The sequence below is a fragment of the Capricornis sumatraensis genome, chromosome 14, assembly GCF_032405125.1.
Source record: "Capricornis sumatraensis isolate serow.1 chromosome 14, serow.2, whole genome shotgun sequence".
Taxonomy (NCBI): domain Eukaryota; kingdom Metazoa; phylum Chordata; class Mammalia; order Artiodactyla; family Bovidae; genus Capricornis; species Capricornis sumatraensis.
The window spans coordinates 73,953,115-73,976,480 of record NC_091082.1 but is presented as its reverse complement, the minus strand read 5'-3'; the positions used below and the strand labels follow the sequence as shown (position 1 = coordinate 73,976,480).

At 39.4% G+C, this 23,366-nt stretch overlaps 1 protein-coding gene and 1 non-coding gene across 2 annotated transcripts in view; one reads left to right on the top strand and one right to left on the bottom strand.

Annotated features, from left to right (window-relative positions):
- The window catches only part of HMCN1 (hemicentin 1), a 537,733-nt gene that overhangs the window by 498,123 nt on the left and 16,244 nt on the right, over window positions 1-23,366 (bottom strand). The gene's annotated exons all lie outside the window — the stretch shown is intronic.
- On the top strand, window positions 7,265-7,336 carry TRNAS-GGA (transfer RNA serine (anticodon GGA)). The gene has a single exon. It is a non-coding gene; the product is annotated as a tRNA-Ser (tRNA).

Genomic DNA, 23,366 nt, shown 5'->3' with positions numbered 1-23,366 from the left:
GAAATCAACCCTGAATATTCATTGGAAGGGCTGATGCTGAAGCTGAAGTTCCAATATTTGGCCACTTGATGTGAAGGGCCAACTCATTAGAAAAGATCCTGATGCTGGGAAAGATTGAAGGCGGGAGGAAAAGGGGATGACAGGATGAGATGGTTGGATGACATCACCGACTCAATGGACATAAGTTTGAGCAAACTCGGAAATGGTGAAGGACAGGGAAGCCTGGTGTGCTACAGTCCATGGGGTCACAAAGAGTCGGACACGGCTAAGTGACTGAACAACAGCTAGATTCGCAGGTGATACTCATGCTGCCCATGATCTCAGAGATCAGCCTTTGAGAACCACCACCCTACTGCATCCACGTTCCAACATGAAGACTGGAGTTTCGCTGCTGAGATCCCAATCCTAGTTGCCCCTCTACTGCATGTGTGAACTGAGACACACTGGATTTTCCCACCTCTCTGGGCCTGCTTCCTGTCTGAGTGACTCAGATTCCTTGTCTATAAAACAGAGAAACTGGAAGCACTTACCTTGAAGCATGTGTTGTGAAGATCAAATGAAACAAAAGATGTAAAATGCATAGAACAGTGCCAGTATCTTATAATGACAAGCAATCGGTAACATCAGTTACTGGTAATAACATTATCACTCATCTATTTTAACTAAATCATATATCAGAATTTATTCTCCTTTTGCCCGTGTGCAATTTTACTTTCTACCGTGTTAACTGGCTTTTTCTGCCCCCAACTCCCTCCCTCTCACAAATCCCGTTAAAAGTATTCAAGCATAGCTTTCTCGTGATTTTGGCTCACCATGACAGTTGCAGACTAGTCACTATCCCCCTTCATGACTTTTTAATTATAAAACAATTTTAAAGCTTTTTATTGTGCAATTATTTTAGGCTTGCATCAATGTTGCAAGAATGGCACAGAGTTCCTGCACACCCCCTACACTGCTTGCCTTCGTAACATCTTATATAATGACAATAACCACTCCTCAGTGTTTCCTAATCTTTCATGACTTTCACATTTTTGAAGAGTCTTGGTCAGCTGTTTTATACAATGTCCCTCCATTTGGATTTATCTAGTATTTTCTCATGATTAGATTGCAGTTACACACTTCTGGCAAGAATACCACTGAAACGATATTGCATCTTTCTTAACACATTGTATCAGGAGGGACGTGATGCCCTATATGACTGTCTATAGCTTCTCTATTGGGAGAAGGCAATGGCACCCCACTCCAGTACTCTTGCCTGGAAAATCCATGGACGGAGGAGCCTGGTAGGCTGCAGTCCATGGGGTCGCTAAGAGTCAGGTACAATTGAGCGACTTCACTTTCACTTTTCACTTTCATGCACTGGAAAAGGAAATGGCAACCCACTCCAGTGTTCTTGCCTGGAGACTCCCAGGGATGGTGGGCTGCTGTCTATGGGGTCGCATAGAGTCGGACACGAGTGAAGCGACTTAGCAGCAGCAGCTTCTCTATTTCCAATCTTTTGAGTTTATTAATGACTATGGTATACTCAGGGCTTCTCTTGTGGCTTAGACAGTAAAGTTATCTGCCTGCAATGCTGGAGTTCAGTTCACTTGAGTCGCTCAGTTGTGTCCAACTCTTTGTGACCCCATGAACTGCAGGACGCCAGGCTCCCCTGTCCATCACCAACTCCTGGAGCTTACTCAAACTCATGTTCATCGAGTCAGTGATGCCATCTAACCATCTCATCCTCTGTCATCCCCTTCTCCTCCCACCTTCAATCTTTCCCAGAATCAAGGTCTTGTCCAATGAGTCAGTTCTTTGCATCAGGTGGCCAAAGTATTGGAGTTTCAGCTTCAACATCAGTCCTTCCAATCAATATTCAGGACTGATTTCCTTTAGGATGGACTGGTTGGATCTCCTTGCAGTCCAAGGGACTCTTAAGAGTCTTCTCCAACACCTTCTTCAAAAGCATCAACTCTTCAGTGCTCAGCTTTCTTTGTAGTCCAACTCTCACATCCATACATGACTACTGGAAAAACCAAAGCTTTGACTAAACAGACCTTTGTTGGCAAAGTAATGTCTCTGCTTTTTAATATGCTGTCTAGGTTGGTCATCACTTTTCTTCCAAGGAATAAGCGTGTTTTCATTTCATGACTGTAGTCACCATCTGCAGTGATTTTGGAGCCCCCCAAAATAAAGTCTATCACTGTTTCCATTATTTCCCCTACTATTTGCCATGAAGTGATAGGACCAGATGCCATGATCCTAATTTTCTGAATGTTGAGTTTTAAGCCAACTTTTTCAATGCAATGCTCATAACCCTGGTTCAATCCCTGGGTTGAGAAGATCCCCTGGAAAAGGGAGTGGCAACCCACTCCAGTATTCTTCCCTGGAGAATCCCATGGACAGAGAAGCCTGGCTGGTTCCAGTCCCTGGGGTCACAAAGAGTTGAACACAACTGAGAGACTAACACACTCTATGTACTTAATTATATACTTAATGCCGTCCATTTTTCCCAGTTTAAATTCCCAAGAGGGAACCTGACTAGTCAAATTCTCATTTGCTGCCACGTCACGTCACAATCCGTGAATTCAGTGCCCTGGGACCAGGTCACCCTCCCTGGTCCTGTTAGCCATGGTGCAGTAGGGTGACAGGGTGGGTAGAACAAAATGAGGCTGCACCGGGTGGCTCTTAACAGTGACTCCCAACAGGGAAGACGCCAAAGAAAGGGCTGGAAATGAGGCAGACACCATGACTGACATGTCTAAACGTAATTACAGGCTTAAAGACATTCAGTGTTGTTGCTCAATGTGTTCTCATTAAAACGAAATGCTCCGATTAAATTCCCTTACATCCCAGGACTTCTCTTTTTATACAGAACCTATTCAAATATATCTGAGTGCTCATGTCATGTGTTTCACACATGTTAAGATCACTGGAGGTTGTCAGCACTAAGTATAGCAGGACCTTCCTGAGTGGGAACAGGAAGAAACTGATCCTGTCCCAGGGGAAAGGTTCTACAATGTATATATGTACATCACTTGCTTTGATATTCCTATTGAATCCATCAGTCAGGAAGCACAGGAAAAGGGGTAATTTATAGAGACTGCCTAAGAAAGTGATGTTCAAAAGAAAATCCATAATACTAACATGAAAAGCACTATAAATAAGGATGAAAACAATGTTCCCAACTCTTTCTGGAAATGGCATCAGACAAGAATTCTATGCGAAGTGTGATAGTTGCTTTAAACACACCATCTTGAAATATCAACCACAGACCCCTAACTTCTTACAGAAATGCCAGTTATGGATCCGCCATCTTTGAGTTTATTACACATTTGGGCTCCAAAATCACTGCAAATGGTGACTCAGTTCAGTTGAGTTCAGTCCAGTCACTCAGTCATGTCCGACTCTTTGCGACCCCATGACTCGCAGCACGCCAGGCCTCCCTGTCCATCACCAACTCCCGGAGTTCACTCAGACTCACATCCATCCATGAAATTAAAAGACACTTACACCTTGGAAGGAAAGTTATGACCAACCTAGACAGCATATTCAAAATAAGAGACATTACTTTGTCAACAAAGGTCTGTCTAGTCATGGCTATGGTTTTTCCAGTAGTCATGTATGGATGTGAGAGTTGGACTGTAAAGAAAGCTAAGTGCAGAAGAATTGATGCTTTTGAACTGTGGTGTTGGCAAAGACGCTTAAGGGTCCCTTGGACTGCAAGAAGATCCAACCAGTCCATCCTAAAGGAGATCAGTCCTAGGTGTTCATTGGAAGGACTGATGCTGAAGCTGAAACTCCAATACTTTGGCCACATGATGCAAAGAGCTGACTCACTGGAAAAGACCCCGATGCTGGGAAAGATTGAGGGCAGAAGAAGGGGACAACAGAGGATGAGATGGTTGGATGGCATCACCAGCTCAATGGACATGAGTTTGGGTAAACTCCGGGAGTTGGTGATGGACAGGGAGGCCTGGCGTGCTACAGTCCATGAGGTCGCAAAGAGTCAGACATGACTGAGCAACTGAACTGAACTGAAGATAAACACGTATACTTTTTTCTCCCTCATTCTCCAATTTACCATGCAAAGCAGAAAATGTAGGTTTCCCATCTCATAATGTCCACTAATACATTATTTGTACATAAGTACAGTATATATGCTGGCATATACTTCTCTTTCTTGAATTCATTTTCTTGAATTCCACCAGCTGATTTAAGAAGTTGAGAGTTGCAAGCTATTCTTGACATACATTTGCTCTCCATTCAGGAAACTCGCTGCCCCTTTCTTCATGGACGCCCCTCCCCATAGGGGTAACATCTAGTTCCTGGGTTCTAGAATACATTTTCTCTTCCTGACCTGAATAAACAAGCTGCATAAACATTTTTGTTTGGGTATGCCTCTGCTGTGTGAAACTGCCATATCATTTGAACATTTAAGTATAACATAGGAAGGTTACAAATATTATAACACATAAAACTCAGAGCATGAGTAACTGGACAGCAAAGAACATGCATGGTGTGGCCGACAAGGTGAATTATGTAATCTCTCAGGGCCTTACCTCTCTCATCTGTAGAATGGGGATACGAAGAACTTACATCAAGCCAAAATTATGAGAATCACATGAGATAATGCATGTGAGCATTTGGCAGAGTACTTTCATGAAATATAAGTTCCTTTCCTTTTCTTCTACAAAATAAAAAATGTAAGACAGAGTCTGCCTTAAAATGAGATATTGCTCTTTATTATCACTATGCATTTAGGAAAACAAACTACAAAGTTTCTCAAAGAGCCACCATCAGCTTGTTCCAAAAGCTAGTTAACACAGAGGCAGATTTCAGCCAGGGGAGGAGAGAGCACCAGCAAAGGATATCACTTTAGACAAAATCTTTTCAGCATCTCTACCTTCAGCTAGATCTTTCTCATCTTCCATCAAGTAAACCCTTTCAGCAACTAAGCCTCATTTCGGGAATGTGCCTTTGTATCTCCGTAATTCCAGCCAACTCTTGACCCCACACTTCACCCCTGGAATTTTCCCTCAGGCCTAAATTCTTTTCTGTGGTAGTCGGCCTGTCTCTAAGGGGCTTGGGACTAGTTCTCAGGTTTCTGATACCACTTCTGGTATGGGCTCTCTCTCACATTTTGTTGCAGAAAATGGAATCGTTCCAGACATGATCAATTTACCAGCATTGGTGGGTTTATGCGCCTCGGTACCTCTGGACTCAATGCTACCCTCTTCTACATAACTTCCCGAGAGCACCTTCACGTCTTCTCATGCCCCCAGTCCTATTCCTTACTCCTTGGGCCATAATGGTTTAAGCATAAATAAAGGGCTACATAAGTTAACCAAGGAAGAAACTCCCATCATTCGAGGAAGACAAGAAGGAGGACGCCAATAACATTAGAGGAAAAATAAAAACCTCTATAAAAGTCTTTTTAAAAGTTTTGCATAAACATTCCTAGTTAAAACAAGGGGGATCTTGTGGTCTGAACCAACACCTAAATCTCTTCTACCCTAAAAGCTTTCAATTCAGGTTCTCGGAGTTTTTTCCTTTAAGTTACTTTGATACTTGTTATCAGAACTAGTGTTAAAATGGACTAGTGTTAAATGCTCCGGTTGATTCTGCTTAACTCGATCGGTCCTGTCCTGTTAGCCTCTCTGCCTGACTTCATCACCAGGAATAGTAAAATTTGCTTCTCCTCTGATTAGCTATTAACAGACTGATACAATTTCTAGTTTCTCCAGTTTTCTTATTTAATATTTACTAGGAACCATGACTATAGGAACTAAAAAAAAAAAAATAAGCACAGGCATCAATCATTTTAATAACCTCAGTGTCCAAGCAAAATACGATCCACTTAATACAAGTATCCAAAATATGTACACTCAAAAAATCATGTATCTCAAGCATCTATAAATGAATGACCTATGTAACATCTGCAGATCTTTTCCTGATGAAATCAGAATTTTATTAAAACAAATTATTGCACTTTTTTAAAGGGCAGAGACACATAAAACTTTTCAAGGAAAACTCCTTCAAAAAAAATAATGCCAGTTATTCCTTCCCAGACAGAACTGAAATGCACAGTAGAGAATTAAGTCTTTCCCTGGCCAAAAGAAATCATTTTTCTAAAATACTCTTCCCCTCTTTTTTCCCTAGAGTACAAGCCACACAGAATGTTCTATATGGAAGTCCTTCTGGTTCCCAGTTGTTGCTTCAGTTGTGTCTGACTCTTTGTGACCCCATGGACTGTAGCAGGCCAGGCTCCTCTGTCCATGAGATTCTCCAGGCAAGAACATTGGAGTAGGTTGACATTTCCTCCTCCAGGGGATCTTCCCAACCCAGGGATCAAACCCACATCTGTTATGCCTCCTGCATTGGCAGGCCATTTCTTTACCACTAGACCCTCTGGTTCCTTACAACTGGTTAAACTGAAGTGGCTGCTGTGAGCCTATTAAAATAGGTTAGCAGGCCAGGAAATTATTCTGTATACAGTCAATTTTAAAGGTGAATATTGTTTTAAGACATGTCTTCACATTTACCACAATTCTCTCATGCTAAGACTTAAATACAACATTTTTGAGATTAATTATGTTAAGACTTACGATCTTGTTAATGGTCAAGTATCTCTCTCCTAAGACTCCACTTGCCCATCTTATTCTCCTGGCCATGCTCTTCTTTAGTCTTTACATGTCTACAGTCAAAAGACTCTCCCTTCACGTTGAAGCTTACACATCAGCCAACAAAAACAAGTCTATTGCCAACTTGACTGACTGCTCTCCAATGTCACCATTTCCTTTTTGCCTTTGAGTCTTAAACATGCTTTCTTTCTCCTTCCTCCCCTCTGCCCTGTGCCATCCGCCTTTTGCCCCAACTCCACCTCCAACTCTTCACCCAGATAACTGCCATTCCCCTGCTTGGGGGAATGTTTCCTGGTTCTTTGTCCCAGTCCCATCACCTTCTACTAAGAACTGGAGAAACCAATAGGCCACAGGGAGGTGGGAGAATATATTGACTAGGTACTTGGATTCTGGAGATGAATCTTGGATTTCAAATCTCAGATCTACCATTTACTAGTTATGAGGCCCAGGGTAGGAAAATGTCACCTTGCTGGGCCTCTACTTTGACAAACACAAAATATAAACAATATTGTTATTTTGTCATTTTCATGAGGATTAAATCTGTTAAAGCATGTAAAGCAATAACAGTATCAGATATGCAGTACCTATTCAATAAGAATTAGATACTATCATTGCCACAATGGGGTCACAAAGAGGCTTCCCTGGTGGCTCAGAGGTTAAAGTGTCTGCCTGGAATGCAGGAGACCCAGGTTTGATCCCTGGGTTGGGAAGATCCCCTGGAGAAGGAAATGGCAATCCACTCCAGTACTCTTGCCTGGAGAATCCCACGGAGGGAGGAGTCTGGTAGGCTACAGTCCATGGGGTCGCAAAGAGTCAGACACAACTGAGCGACCTTACTTACTTACTTACTTATTGCCACAAAATCTGGATTTCCCATATCCTATTACATGATGTGTATTATTATCACAATTCTTATTCTTATAACATGATCTTCCAAACATTATAAGCTCTGCTAAGATAAAAGACCTTATCTGACTCATTAACCATCGCATTCCAAGCACCAAGGCATATGCCTTGGCGACATAAGGCATAGAATTGCACTCAGTAAGCATTTAATGAATCAATGAAGAAGTAAATTACTATCAATGACTCTGCCTCCAAGACGTGAGTTCAAACTTGCTTTTAGGAAGCTATCACTGTGCCCCTACAAGTCCACGTCCCCGACTCACAACAACAGGCGTTCAGCTGCTCTCACACCAGTTCCACTGTGTGTTACTTTGAGGCTTTTGGACTTGAGTCAGCTGTTGGAATACTCTAAACCTGATATTTTAGAATCTGGACTAAACTACTTGCTGAGTGTTTGGACTTGGCTTGTTTCTTAAACTATTTACAGGACATGGTACCCTAGCTGCGCATAAGAAATACCCTGCTCTGGGTCACCACCTGGATAAGCATTTCCTCCCATTTAACTTATATCTTATCCCCAACTAGTAATTGAGGAAATTGACACTATAACACCTCAGACTATAACTATGTTCATTAATTAGGTGGCTGTAAAGAAAGGAATTATCTGTTCTGAATGTCAATTAGAATTATATGTTATTTTCTTATTATTACAGAACAATGACAATTGGTATTAATAATGACTCAATACATTTCAGTATCAGTTTACTCTTCTGTATTTCATTAGTTGTAATGTTTAAGAATATTCCATATCCATAACACCATCCCATTGTCCAAGACATGTAACAGAAAACATTTCATACTAACAAAATCATGGGATGATAATACAAGGTTATATAGAAGTCCACATCAAGGGTACTAAAACAATGTTATTTCATCTGTTCATTCAAAAATATGTATTGAATTTCTATTACACTGCGATGTATTAAAGAATAGAGCTGTAAAGATGAATCATGTTCTATGCCTTAAGAAGTTCATAAATTAGTGGCTTTCAATTTAGGTTAAAATAATACTTAAGTGTTTGAAATTAAAGCAGCTTCCAACTTTGCTCTTCACCAAAGGACAAGGAGCCATCATGATCTTGAATAGCTGCTAAAATCATCTTTTTTGCAGTATTTCATTTCTATTAAATCTTTCTAAATACAGATCCCAAAGGACTTTCTCTCTGTATAGCCCTAATGTTTAGGTCAGGATAGAGTCTAACAGAATAACCAACTCATTATAATGTTCTAGTGTTAATATTCAAGGGACATCCCCAGAAAGGTAAAAAGGGAATCAAAGTTCAACAGCCAAAGACCCTCTCCCTCCACAATTCTCATCTGTACCGTGAACTCACACTACTGCCATGTTAAAACAGTGAGAATGTGTTCATATGGCAAGAAGGAAATAAGGGTAAAGGACAATACTCTCAAGTGTTTATAATCACAGACAGTACAAAAAACAGACCCCAGTCAAGTTTTGCTTAAATGTACGCATTTTTCTTCTAATGTAATTTAGGTTCAGGCATGTTTCTGTCTTCTTCTATTAACACAGTTTCAAGGAGCATTGCTGGGTTAGTCTACAGTTATGATTTTGGAAGTAGGCCCATCTGGATTTGAATTCCCCCTCCACCACCTGAGGAGGTCTTGATCAAGCTCATTAACCTCACTGATCTTCATCCACACAATGGTAGATATAACAACTACTTTTTAAAATACAGGACATGAGAAGGGACTTCCCTAGGGGTCCAGGGGTTGACTCTGCCTTCCAGTGCAGGGGTATGGGTTCAATCCTTGGTTGGGGAGCCAAGATCCCACAAGCCCCATGGCCAAAAAACATAAAAATATTGCAATAAATTAAAGACTTTAAAAATGGTCCACATTTTTAAAAATCTTTAAAAAAATATGAGGATGCCTAACAATTGTTTTTTCTCCAACTATTGTATCAAAAATTAATTTTTAAGAAAGGAGGAGTAAGAGGACAAAGGCAGGAGGAAGAAAAAGAATAAGTGAAGGGGAAGTAACAGGAAGAGGAGAAAAAGAAAATGGGGGGAGAGAAGGAAGACAATGGAAAAGTTTTGTTTTTTTAAATTATGTCATCAAGTATGGAAACCCATTGACTTCAAAAGCAAAACAGCTATAAAATTAAAAACATAAAAGGAAATAAAGCCATCAACTGACTGTTTGCTTGAAATGCTGTGTATAAATGAATAAAGAATGAATGAACTGTACAAATCTAATGGGGCTGAGAAAAGACAGGGGCACAATCAGAGCTTCCCTGGTGGCTCATACAGTAAAGAATCTGCCTGCTACGTGGGAGACCCAGATTTGATCCCTGGGTCAGAAAGATCCCCTGGAGAAGTCAATGGCAACTCACTCCAGTATTCTTGCCTGGAGAATCCCATGACAGAGGAGCTTGGTGGCCTACAGTCCATGGGGTCACAAAGAGTCAGACACAATTGAGCAACTTAACACTTCACCCTTCAGACAATGTATATAGTTGATCCTTGAACAATGCTGGTTTGAATTGCACAGGTCCACTTGTACATTAAAACTCAGCAGGGGCCACAGGACTGGAAAAGGTCAGTTTTCATTCCAATCCCAAAGAAAGGCAACGCCAAAGAATGCTCAAACTACCGCACAATTGCACTCATCTCACACACTAGTAAAGTAATGCTCAAAATTCTCCAAGCCAGGCTACAGCAATATATGAACCGTGAACTTCCTGATGTTCAAGCTGGTTTTAGAAAAGGCAGAGGAACCAGAGATCAAATTGTCAGCATCTACTGGATCATCAAAAAAGCAAGAGAGTTCCAGAAAAACATATATTTCCGCTTTATAGACTATGCCAAAGCCTTTGACTGTGTGGATCACAATAAACTGTGGAAAATTCTTCAAGAGATGGGAATACCAGACCACCTGACCTGCCTCTTGAGAAACCTGTATGCAGGTCAGGAAGCAACAGTTAGAACTGGACATGGAACAACAGACTGGTTCCAAATAGGAAAAGGACTATGTCAAGGCTGTATATTGTCACCCTGCTTATTTAACTTCTATGCAGAGTACATCATGAGAAACGCTGGACTGGAAGAAACACAAGCTGGAATCAAGATTGCTGGGAGAAATATCAGTAACCTTAGATATGCAGATAATACCACCCTTATGGCAGAAAGTGAAAAGGAACTAAAAAGCCTCTTGAGGAAAGTGAAAGAGGAGAGTGAAAAAGTTGGCTTAAAGCTCCACATTCAGAAAACAAAGATCATGGCATCTGGTCCCATCACTTCATGGGAAATAGATGGGGAAAGAGTAGAAACAGTGTCAGACTTTATTTTGGGGGGCTCCAAAAATCACTGCAGATGATGACTGCAGCCATGAAATTAAAAGACGCTTACTCCTTGGAAGAAAAGTTACGACCAACCTAGAGGGCATATTCAAAAGCGGAGACATTACTTTGCCAACAAAGGTCCATCTAGTCAAGGCTATGGTTTTTCCTGTGGTCATATATGGATGTTAGAGTTGGACTGTGAAGAAAGCTGAGCACCGAAGAATTGATGCTTTTGAACTGTGGTGTTGGAGAAGACTCTTGAGAGTCCCTTGGACTTCAAGGAGATCCAACCAGTCCATTCTAAAAGAGATCAGTCCTGGGTGTTTACTGGAAGGACTGATGGTAAACCTGAAACTCCAATACTTTGGCCACCTCATGCGAAGAGTTGACTCATTGGAAAAGACTCTGATGCTGGGAGGGATTGGGGGCAGGAGGAGAAGGGGACAACAGAGGATGAGATGATTGGAAGGCATCACCGACTCGATGGACATGAGTTTGAGTAAACTCCGGGAGTTGGTGATGGACAGGGAGGCCTGGTGTGCTGTGATTCATAGGGTCGCAAAGAGTTGGACACGACTGAGACTGAACTGAACTAAACTTGTACATTGATATTTTTCAATACTAAATACTGCAGTACTACACTGCCCATGGTTGGCTGAATCCAGGGATGAAGAGCAAATACAAATGTGGGGCGGCAAGGTTAACTGTAAATTATATATGGATTAACCCATATAATAACCCACACACTTGTTCAAGGGTGAACTATGTTCCAACAATCCTGGTTACAGTCCAAATATCACAACTGTCAAGGAATATTGAGAAGTGATAGTGAGCTAGCTGTTGCTGCTGCTAAGTCACTTCAGTCGTGTCCGACTCTGTGCGACCCCATAGATGGCAGCCCACCAGGCTCCCCCTTCCCTGGGATTCTCCAGGCAAGAACACTGGAGTGGGTGGCCATTTCCTTCTCCAATGCATGAAAGTGAAAAGTGAAAGTGAAGTCGGTCAGTCGTGCCCGACTCTTAGCGACCCCATGGACTGCAGCCCACCAGGCTCCTCCATCCATGGGATTTTCCAGGCAAGAGTACTGGAGTGGGTTGTCATTGCCTTCTCTGGATAGTGAGCTAGGCTACAGCCACTTTCAGCACTGACTCTTCTATCAGCATTTAAAATAAGGATGATTTTCTTGTTGTAATTGATTCATCAATTCAACCAATATTGCCCTCCAAGTTTGCCCTCTAGCATCCTATGGTCTAGCAGAATATACAGGATAATATCCATAAATAGCCAAAATACATGTTTTGTGATAAAGATAGTGAGAAGTGCAAATGAAATATAATAAAGACTCCAACAAAAAAAATTACCTTCTGTGGGAATACTCTGAAAAGGCTTCCTGAAGAAAACAATATTATTCATTCATTTATTCATTAACTGAATTTATTCTGGCATTTTACCACATACCTGAAAATATTTAAAGAGTCAAGAAACACAACCATAATCAAGACAGATGAAATTCAAACTTTCAAAGAAGAAAATGATAAATATATATATATATATATAAAGTAAGTTTGTTGTTGCTGTTATTTAGTCACTAAGTCATGTCTGATTCTTTTGCAACCCTATGGACTATAACCTGCCAGGCTTCTCTGTCTATGGGATTTTTCAGGCAAGAATACTGGAGTGGGTTGCCACACTCTCCTCCAGGGGATCTTCCCAACCCAGGGATCAAACCCACATCTCCTGCTTGACAGGCAGATTCTTTACCACTATGCCACCCAGTAAACCATAAACAAGTTTAGACAATGACTATTAGTTTTTAATAAATTGAAATAGGGTAATCTGATGGAGAGCAATTTCAGATGAGAGGAAGCACCTGCAGATGGTAGTGGTTTAGTTGCTAAGTTGTGTCCAATTCATGTGACCCTGTGGACTGTAGCCCGCCAGGCTACTCTGTCCTCTGTCCATGGGATTCCCCAGGCAGCAAGAATACTGGAGTGGGTTGCCCTTTCCGTCTTTAGGGAACATTCCCAAACCAGGGACTGAACCCAGGTCTTCTGCACTGTAGGCAGGTTCTTTACCAACTGAGCCACCAGGGATGCCCCAAACTTCAGATTATGTCATCAGTAACAACCTCTCTGAAGTTTTAGCATTTGAGAACTGAAAATATTCTTGGCAGAAAGAATAGGAAGTGTAAAGATCTTGAAATGAGAACAGGCTGAGCATGGAAGAGCATTTTCAAGAAAGAAACTGAAAAGGGAGGGAGTACTTCCCTGATGGTCCAGTGGTTAAGAACCTGCCTTGCAATGGGGGCTATGCAGGTTCAATCCCTGGCTGGGGAACTAAGATCCCACATGCTCCTGGCAACTACCAAGTCATGCCTGCCTTGGATAAGACTGGTTGCAGTGATATAAATAAATAAACAAATATTTTTTAAAAGGTGGAGGGGAAGTACACAGAGAGGTACTCGGATCACATATAGCTTTATAGGTAACTGGGCTTCCCTGGTGGCTCAGACGGTAAAGAATCTGCCTGCAATGCAGGAGACTCGGGATCAATCCTTGGGTCCAGAAGATCCCCTGGAGAAGGGAATGGCAACCCACTCCAGTATCCTTGCCTGGAGAATTCCATGGAGAGAGGAGCCTGGCAGGCTACAGTCCATGAGGTCGCAAACATAAGCAACCAGAAGGAATTTATTATTGGGTTGGCCAAAAAGTTAGTTTGGGTTTTTTTGTATCATCTTATGGAAACCTCCCAAGAACTTTTCCACCACCCCAAAGTTTAAAATCTGAAGGAAGCTGTTGAAAGGTTTCTAATATGATTTATTTCCATTTCTTAAAGATTACCATGGCTCTTGTATGGATGAAAGCAAGACCAACAGCATGGAGACCAAGTTGAAAGCTATTATACAGTTAAGAGAGATGATGGTGATGGTTGATAGTAGTGGCGACTGAGACAAATGGGCAGGTCCAGGCTGTATTTTGAAGTTAGAGCAAAACAAGCGGAACAAACGTGCATGTGTGTTTAAAACTGACTGACTTCATGATTTAGAATATTGGTAGAGAAAAAGGCAGAGAAAGAAAAGTGGGAAGGATTTCATGTCTATTGATCACCTGCTATGTCTAAGTGCTTTACATCAATTATTTCACTTAATTCTCACAACAACTGCAGAGGCTATCATTGTCACCCCCTGTTTTTTCTTCTAAGGTAAAATTAAGAGAGAAATATGTTAGGTAAGTTGTCCGAGGCCTCACGACTAGGAGAAAAGTTTCAAATCCAGGTCCCTCTGACTCAAACCTGTGTCCTTTTTGACGTAGTGTCTCTCTGGGGTTATGAAAAGGTGGGAGTAAAGACATAAAGCAAGGGAAAGTATGCACAGGAAACTTCCATTTTCTGGAAAACATTCAAAGGAGAAGAATAACCAACTGAACTGGCTACAGCCTTTAACAACTCTCTCTTCCTCCAGAATTTCATCATCGATGTCCAGTAAATCTCTAGGCTTAAATTCTCTCTCCAGCTCCACCTCCCCAGCCATTCACACTGTCTTACTGACTTCCACTGCCAAACCTTCATTTGTGAACGTTGTCTGTCCAGCTTACGGATTTGATTTTCTAGAAGAATTCATGCTTTCTGAGGAAGCCTCACAGGAGATAAGAAATTTGATTCTCCTCTGTTCCACTCATGGGGAGCCCCTTCATTCCCATTCCCATCTCCCTGGAAACTCACCAATCCCAGAGAAAAATGATAATTTATATGCATATAATAGCACAGGTTTACAACAAAGAGAGTAAAGAGACCAACCAAAGTAAAAGAGTAAAAACACAGATGACGACAGGAGATTTCCACACATCTCTATTATAAATGTATAGGGCAAGCAAAAATAATCACAAGTACAGATTTGAACAACAGCATTTTAGATATTCTGCAGCACTTAATATGCACCAGGCACTATTAAAAAACACTTTAATTTAACCCTGAAAATAACTCTGTGGAAGGGTACTATTATTATATTTTACAAATGAAGAAATTGAAGACATAGAGATTATGCCCAAATTCACAGAAATCGTAAGCAGAGAGCCAAGCTTGAAACCTAGACAGTCTACCCCAGAACCTATGTTCTAAACCACTGTTACACGGCTTCTCTAATTAATATAATCAGTAAGATTATCTAACTATATGTGAAGAATCACATTCAATAAGCAGAAAATATTGATATTTTTCAAACACACTCAGAATATTTAAAAAATAATAACTGACAAAACTGGTTTCTTCATAAAAGTAGTATTAATTTTTTAATAGAAGAAAAAGTATGAATTAGAGTTAAAAGCCTTAAATCTCTGCATTATGAGTAAGAATGGTAAAAATAAATATATAAATTTACAAGATAAAAAGGAACAAGAGAACAGAACTAAGGAAAGTGGAAGCTAAGAAACAACAAAAATAGGGCCACAAATTAATAAAGTAGAAAACAAAAAAACTGAGATGACCAAAAAAACAGAGGCCATTTCCTTGAAATAGACAAACTGATGTAAACTGATCATAAAGAAAGAGAAGGCACAGTGAAATAATGCTGGAAATAAAAACTGAGTTATTGGTATGGATACACTAGAGTTAAACTTCCTTTATGCAATCTTGATTGCAATTACAATGGGAAAAGTTTTCATTTAACCATCAAACATGATGATCACTTTAGTGATTTTTGAAGAGGTTTTTAATAGGTTTTTTTTTCTTTTTGATTAAAGGAGTTATTGTAATTTCTAGTTTTATGAGCATTGACTGTTTCCTTATTTGATAATGAATATAATTATATAGTTATATCAAATGTATCTACTGATACATCTCAATACATCTATTGAGATGACAATATTTTCTCTTTTTACTACTAATATGATAAATTACTATTTGCTAGTGTTAAACTAATCTTCTTAGCTATGGGATAAAAAGAACCTGATCATTACATATATCCCTCTTTATAGTCAATAAATTTCTCAATGGATTTACTAAAATTAATTTGGAATTTTCGCAACTAGATTTCTGAAGGAAGTTGACCTATAAATTTTCTTTCTTGTATTAGCCTTATCAGATATAGGCACAAGAGTTATGTGAGCCTCATGGAAAATGTTGCCTTTTTTTTTTTGGCAAGAAGTAGTCTTGCAGAATTGCGATCATTTTTCCTTAAATACTTGGTAAAGCCTTCCTGAGCAAGCATCTGGACCTAGAGTTTTACTTGCAGAAATTTTACTGGGGCTTCATTGCTGGCTCAGTGGTAAAGAATCCACCTGCCAATGCAGGAGACATGGGATCGATCCCTGGGTCAGGAAGATCCCTTGGAGGAAGAAACGGCAACCCATTCCAGTATTCCCGCCTGAAAAATCCCAAGGAGAGAGAGGCCTAGTGGGCTACAGCCCATGGGGTCGCAAAGAGTCAGACACAACTTAGCAACTGAGCATGCAGACATTTTACTATGAGTAAAACTTTCTTAATGGGAGAAATTTGGACTCAGGGAAATCATATAGAAGGAAAAGTACAAAGATATGCGCAGAGACCTTTCAACACCATGGGAGGCTAAGCTGACAGGAAGACCCTCCCCGTACAAAACAGAAATGCTAGATAAAAAATGCAATTCTTTTTTAAATAATAAAAAGGGGAAATCTCCCAAGTACTTAAAATAAAAAGAACTCAAACCAGAAGTAACCTTCAGTTGTCACAGTGGCAACAAAAGAGGGTGTCAGATACTGATACATGGCTTGGCTGCTAAAATTTTAATGCCCATATGAGTATAGTTTTCATGGTATCAGTCTTTTTGGATCAAAGAACTAAAATAGAGTACCCTATTAAAAGTCAAGTCCGATCAGTGAAACGAGGATCAGGAAAAATTCCTCACGCTAATCTAGAAAATTGGCAAGAAGGTTTACCATATATCCAGGTCTCTAACTGGGGGGAATAAATCTCCTGAGGATAAACTGAAACCCTAAGCAAGCAACAGATAAGGAGCTATACTAACTGCAAGGTGCAAGATCCTAAAGACAGAGAAAATTAGCCTAAAGGCTAATTTTAGGAACTCAACAAAAATCAAATGCAAAACCTCTCTGTAGAAACATGCAGAGTCCAGGGTATAATAGGCTCCCTGCTATTATATGAATTCACAGTCAACAACAACCACACAAGGAAACAGATACAATGAGAAAATGTCAGCAGACCAAATAGTTGAAAGAATTTGCACCACTGTAAGAGGTAGAAATAATACAACAATATTAAAGAGACTGTAATATTGAAGAGCATACAACATAAAACAGGCAGATCTGAAAAAGAATCAAGTGAAACCTCTAGCATTTTTTTTCAAACTATGGTGATTGAAATTGAAAACTTAATGGATGACTTAAAAGAGTCGATAAGAGTTGAAGAGAACTGTATAGAAGATTTGAGAAAATCATCCAGAATGCAGCAAGGAGAAAGACATAAAGAAAACTATGAAAGCAAGATAAAGAGGTTTGGAGAATAGAATGAAAAGACCCAAAATACACTTAAGATTTTATGAAGAGGATACTACAGAATAAGGGAGAAATATCTGAAAGATAAGAATTGTCCAGCATTGAATAGAAACTGAAGTTCTCAGGTTGGGGAAGCAAACCAGGTTCCAAGCAGGAAAACCAAAATCAAATCCAAGCTTGAAAATAAAGACCTGCAGAAACAGGAAGACAAAACAGATAAATCTTAAAATAACCGAAAAAGAAAGACAGCTTGCGTAAAAAGGAATGACAAAACTGAAAATAAAATAGTATCTTCAATGAACTAAGATAGGTACAGAATTTTATACCTAACTAAACTACTAACAAAAATTAAGGTTCTATACATACACTCTTTAAAAAAAGACCAAAAGGATTTCCTATCATTGGAGGAGGCCACCAAGAGAAGAGGACCTTGAGCTGGAGGCTCCTCACCTCCTCCTCTCTCCTTACACTGTAAGTTTGTTCAGACCATTGTTTCCACACTGGGAGCTATTTCAGGGACAAAGCCTTGAGAGAGGAATGTATTTTTAAGACCATCTGTACTGAATCCCATTAAGGCCTCCACATAAACTCTTTTAAGATTCTGGTTGGTGGATGCAAAGATCAATTCACCTTGCAGCTACCCAAGACAAGACTAGTGTGTAAGTTTCTTTTCTTATTAAAACTGCCACTTAAGAATCCAGAATAGTCTGCCTCTTTCTTTGGTCTCTCCTTACCCTCTGAGAGAAGGGATTCAAATTTCACCTGGGAAATTTGTGAAACCACAAATTTCACCTGTGGTTGTGAATCAACACCTACTTTTATACACAATTCCCAAGGTCGGGAGAGGGGGTGGGTACTACTAAAGGGTGTGAATAATTTAAAGAAGAATGATTAAAGAGTACCTTAATATCTGTTACAAGGTAGAAGGGGGAAAAAAGGAGTGAAGTTATCTAAGGCACAAATTAAGTCCATTTAAGACAGATGGAATGTTGAATGACACTTTTCCAATACTGCAGAAAAATTCCTTGAAAGAGGAAAAATCTTTTCATGACAGGAGAGAAAATCTCTGGCACACAGAGAGATATTCCAACATAGAGTGTGACTTCAGAGAAAATTTCAAGGCACAAGTATGACCACCTGATCCAGGTGCTAGAGAACATGTTCACCTAAAAAGAGCAAAGACCCTCTGGGGAATATGAAACAACAGAACTGAGCTTCACTGTGACTTCCACAAAGGACTCTGAAGTACAAATAATGAACTGAAAAGCAAAACAGTTATCATCGTGAATCTCAAAAATTAATATTCTAGGTAGTACAATATCTTCTTCAAATTCTGCTCTCTACTGCTTAATGAAATAATATATTCTCTGGACCTTCTACTTGATTTAAAAAGAAAAAGGAATATGAAAGAACAAGATCTTAGTAGAAGGAAAGAAGTCTTAAAAATTAGGGCAGAAATAAATCAAAAGAAACAAAAGAGACTATAGCAAAAATCAACAAAGCTGAAAGCTGGTTCTTTGAAAGGATAAATAAAATTGACAAACCATTAGCCAGACTCATCAAGAAACAAAGGGAGAAAAATCAAATCAATAAAATTAGAAATGAAAATGGAGAGATCACAACAGACAACACAGAAATACAAAGGATCATAAGAGACTACTATCAGCAATTATATGCCAATAAAAAGGACAACGTGGAAGGAACGGAAAAATTCTTAGAAAAGTACAACTTTCGAAAACTGAACCAGGAAGAAATAGAAAATCTTAACAGACCCATCACAAGCATGGAAATTGAAACTGTAATCAGAAATCTTCCAGCAAACAAAAGCCCAGGTCCAGATGGCTTCAGAGCTGAATTCTACCAAAAATTTAGAGAAGAGCTAACACCTATCTTACTCAAACTCTTCCAGAAAATTGCAGAGGAAGGTAAACTTCCAAACTCATTCTATCAGGCCACCATCACCCTAATACCAAAGCCTGACAAAGATGCCACAAAAAGAGAAAACTACAGGCCAATATCACTGATGAACATAGATGCAAAAATCCTTAACAAAATTCTAGCAAACAGAATCCAACAACACATTAAAAAGATCATACACCATGACCAAGTGGGCTTTATCCCAGGGATGCAAGGATTCCTCAATATCCGCAAATCAATCAATGTAATTCACCACATTAACAAATTGAAAAATAAAAACCATATGATTATCTCAACAGATGCAGAGAAAGCCTTTGACAAAATTCAACATCCATTTATGATAAAAACTCTCCAGAAAGCAGGAATAGAAGGAACATACCTCAACATAATAAAAGCTATATATGACAAACTCACAGCAAACATTATCCTCAATGGTGAAAAATTGAAAGCATTTCCCCTGAAGTCAGGAACAAGACAAGGGTGCCCACTTTCACCACTATTATTCAACACAGTTTTGGAAGTTTTGGCCGCCGCAATCAGAGCAGAAAAAGAAATAAAAGGAATCCAAATTGGAAAAGAAGAAGTAAACCTCTCACTGTTTGCAGATGACATGATCCTCTGCATAGAAAACCCTAAAGACTACACCAGAAAATTACTAGAGCTAATCAATGAATATAGTAAAGTTGCAGGATATAAAATCAACACACAGAAATCCCTTGCATTCCTATACACTAATAATGAGAAAGTAGAAAAAGAAATTAAGGAAACAATTCCATTCACCACTGCAATGAAAGGAATAAAATACTTAGGAATATATCTACCTAAAGAAACTAAAGACCTATATATAGGAAACTATAAAACACTGGTGAAAGAAATCAAAGAGAACACTAATAGATGGAGAAATATACCATGTTCATGGATTGAAAGAATCAGTATAGTGAAAATGAGTATACTACCCAAAGCAATCTACAGATTCAATGCAATCCCTATCAAGCTACCAGCGGTATTCTTCACAGAGCTAGAACAAATAATTTCACAATTTGTATGGAAATACAAAAAACCTCGAATAGCCAAAGCAATCTTGAGAAAGAACAATGGAACTAGAGGAATCAACCCGCCTGACTTCAGGCTCTACTACAAAGCCACAGTCATCAAGACAGTATGGTACTGGCACCAGGACAGAAATATAGATCAATGGAACAAAACAGAAAGCCCAGAGATAAATCCACACACCTATGGACACTTTATCTTCAACAAACAAGGCAAGAACATACAATGGAGAAAAGACAATCTCTTTAACAAGTGGTGCTGGGAAAACTGGTCAACCACTTGTAAAAGAATGAAACTAGAACACTTTCTAACACCATACACAAAAATAAACTCAAAATGGATTAAAGATCTAAATGTAAGACCAGAAACTATAAAACTCCTAAGAGGAGAACATAGGCAAAACACTCTCCAACATAAATCACAGCAGGATCCTCTATGACCCACCTCCCAGAATTCTGGAAATAAAAGCAAAAATAAACAAATGGGATCTAATTAAAATTAAAAGCTTCTGCACAACAAAGGAAAATATAAGCAAAGTGAAAAGACAGCCTTCTGAATGGGAGAAAATAATAGCAAATGAAGCAACAGACAAACAACTAATCTCAAAAATATACAAGCAACTCCTGCAGCTCAATTCCAGAAAAATAAATGACCCAATCAAAAAATGGGCCAAAGAACTAAATAGACATTTCTCCAAAGAAGACATACAGACGGCTAACAAACACATGAAAAGATGCTCAACATCACTCATTATCAGAGAAATGCAAATCAAAACCACAATGAGGTACCATTTCACACCAGTCAGAATGGCTGCGATCCAAAAGTCTACAAGCAATAAATGCTGGAGAGGGTGTGGAGAAAAGGGAACCCTCTTACACTGTTGGTGGGAATGCGAACTAGTACAGCCACTATGGAGAACAGTGTGGAGATTCCTTAAAATACTGGAAATAGAACTGCCTTATGACCCAGCAATCCCACTGCTGGGCATACACACCGAGGATACCAGAATTGAAAGAGACACGTGTACCCCAATGTTCATCACAGCACTGTTTATAATAGCCAGGACATGGAAACAACCTAGATGTCCATCAGCAGATGAATGGATAAGAAAGCTGTGGTACCTACACACAATGGAGTATTACTCAGCCATTAAAAAGAATACATTTGAATCAGTTCTAATGAGGTGGATGAAATTAGAGCCGATTATACAGAGTGAAGTAAGCCAGAAAGAAAAACACCAATACAGTATACTAACGCATATATATGGAATTTAGAAAGATGGTAACGATAACCCTGTATGTGAGACAGCAAAAGAGACACAGATGTATAGAACAGTCTTTTGCACTCTGTGGGAGAGGGAGAGGGTGGGATGAGTTGGGAGAATGGCATTGAAACATGTATAATATCATATAAGAAATGAATCGCCAGTCTAGGTTCAATGCAGGATACAGGATGTTTGGGGCTGGTGCACTGGGATGACCCAGAGAGGTGGTATGAGGAGGGAAGTGGGAGGGGGGATTCAGGATTGGGAACATGTGTACACCCGTGGAGGATTCATGTTGATGTATGGCAAAACCAATACAGTATAGTAAAGTAAAATAAAGTAAAATTTTAAAAAAAGAAAAAAAAAGAAAGAACAAGTTCTATCTCATGGATTTATCTCTTCCCCATCACCCATCATTCTTATTTAACCAGCCTCTCCCAGTCAGATCTTGGCGAAAACAGCTGAGTTGCCCTGAAGCATTTTCGATGGCAATCAGAGTGACTTCCAGTCTGGGAACTTCAAGGAATTCCTCCTACCTGAGAATAAAACAATGCTTAAAGGTAAGCTCTCAGAGATTTAGTGTTAATGGAAAAATTGCTCCAATTAGTGTTTGAAGTTTCCAAGAAAAGAAATCTACAGGCATAAAAACCCCAAATACTTTGGAATACACACATAATTCCCAGCATTCCTAGCTTCTATATAATTTCCCCTATTTCAAAATTAAAGTAAATGTATCAATGTCTCCAAAAGAAAAAAAAAATCAAATAAAGCTTTATAAAATATTTTAAGAGTAAATGCTCTAAAGCATTAAATTAAGCTTTAAGAGTAAAAGTCACAGATTTTTTTTTTAATTCAAGTTATTTAAAGGACTTACATAGCATTCCAAACATACTAATATCTCTCTCCATAACTCCCACTGAGAACCCAGTTTCGATCCAGAAAGAGCTCAGAATTTAGAGTCCATGATACTCCCTGATACAAACATCTTTTATTAGAAATTTATAAATTTTATAAATTTTATAAATTTTACTAAAGACTGAACTGTCTTTAGTAAAAGAGTGAAAGTGTTTTGTTTTATTCAGTGTTGATAATTATTGAATAGTCTCAGTACGGGTTAAATTGTGTTCCCACCAACATTCATATAGTAACGTTCCATCCCCTAGCACTCCACAATGTGACTTATTAAAAAATAATAAGGATGCTTCAGATACAGTTAGTTAAGATGAGGTTCATACTGGAGTTCAGTTCAGTCACCCAGTTGTGTCTGACTCTTTGAGACACCATGGGCTGCGGCACGTCAGGCCTCCCCGTCCATCACCAACTCCTAGAGTTTACTCAAACTCATATCCATTGAGTTGGTGATGCCATCCAACCATCTCATCCTCTGTCATCGCCTTGTCCTCCCACCTTCAATCTTTCCCAGCATCAGGGTCTTTTCTGATCAGTCAGTTCTTTGCATCAGGTGGCCAAAGTATTGGAGTTTCAGCTTCAGCATCAGTCCTTCCAATGAATATTCAGGACTGGTTTCCTTTAAGATGAACTGGTTGGATCTCCTTGCAGTCTAAGGGACTCTCAAGAGTCTTCTCCAACACCCCAGTTCAAAAGCATCAATTCTTTGGTGCTCAGCTTTCTTTATAGTCCAACTGTCACATCCATACATGACCACTGGAAAAACCATAACTTTGACTAGACAGCCCTTGTTGGTAAAGTAATGTCTCTGCTTTTTAATATGCTGTCAAGGTTGGTCATAATTTTTCTTCCAAAGAGCAAGCATCTTTTAATTTCATGGCTGCAATCACCATCTGCAGTGATTTTGGA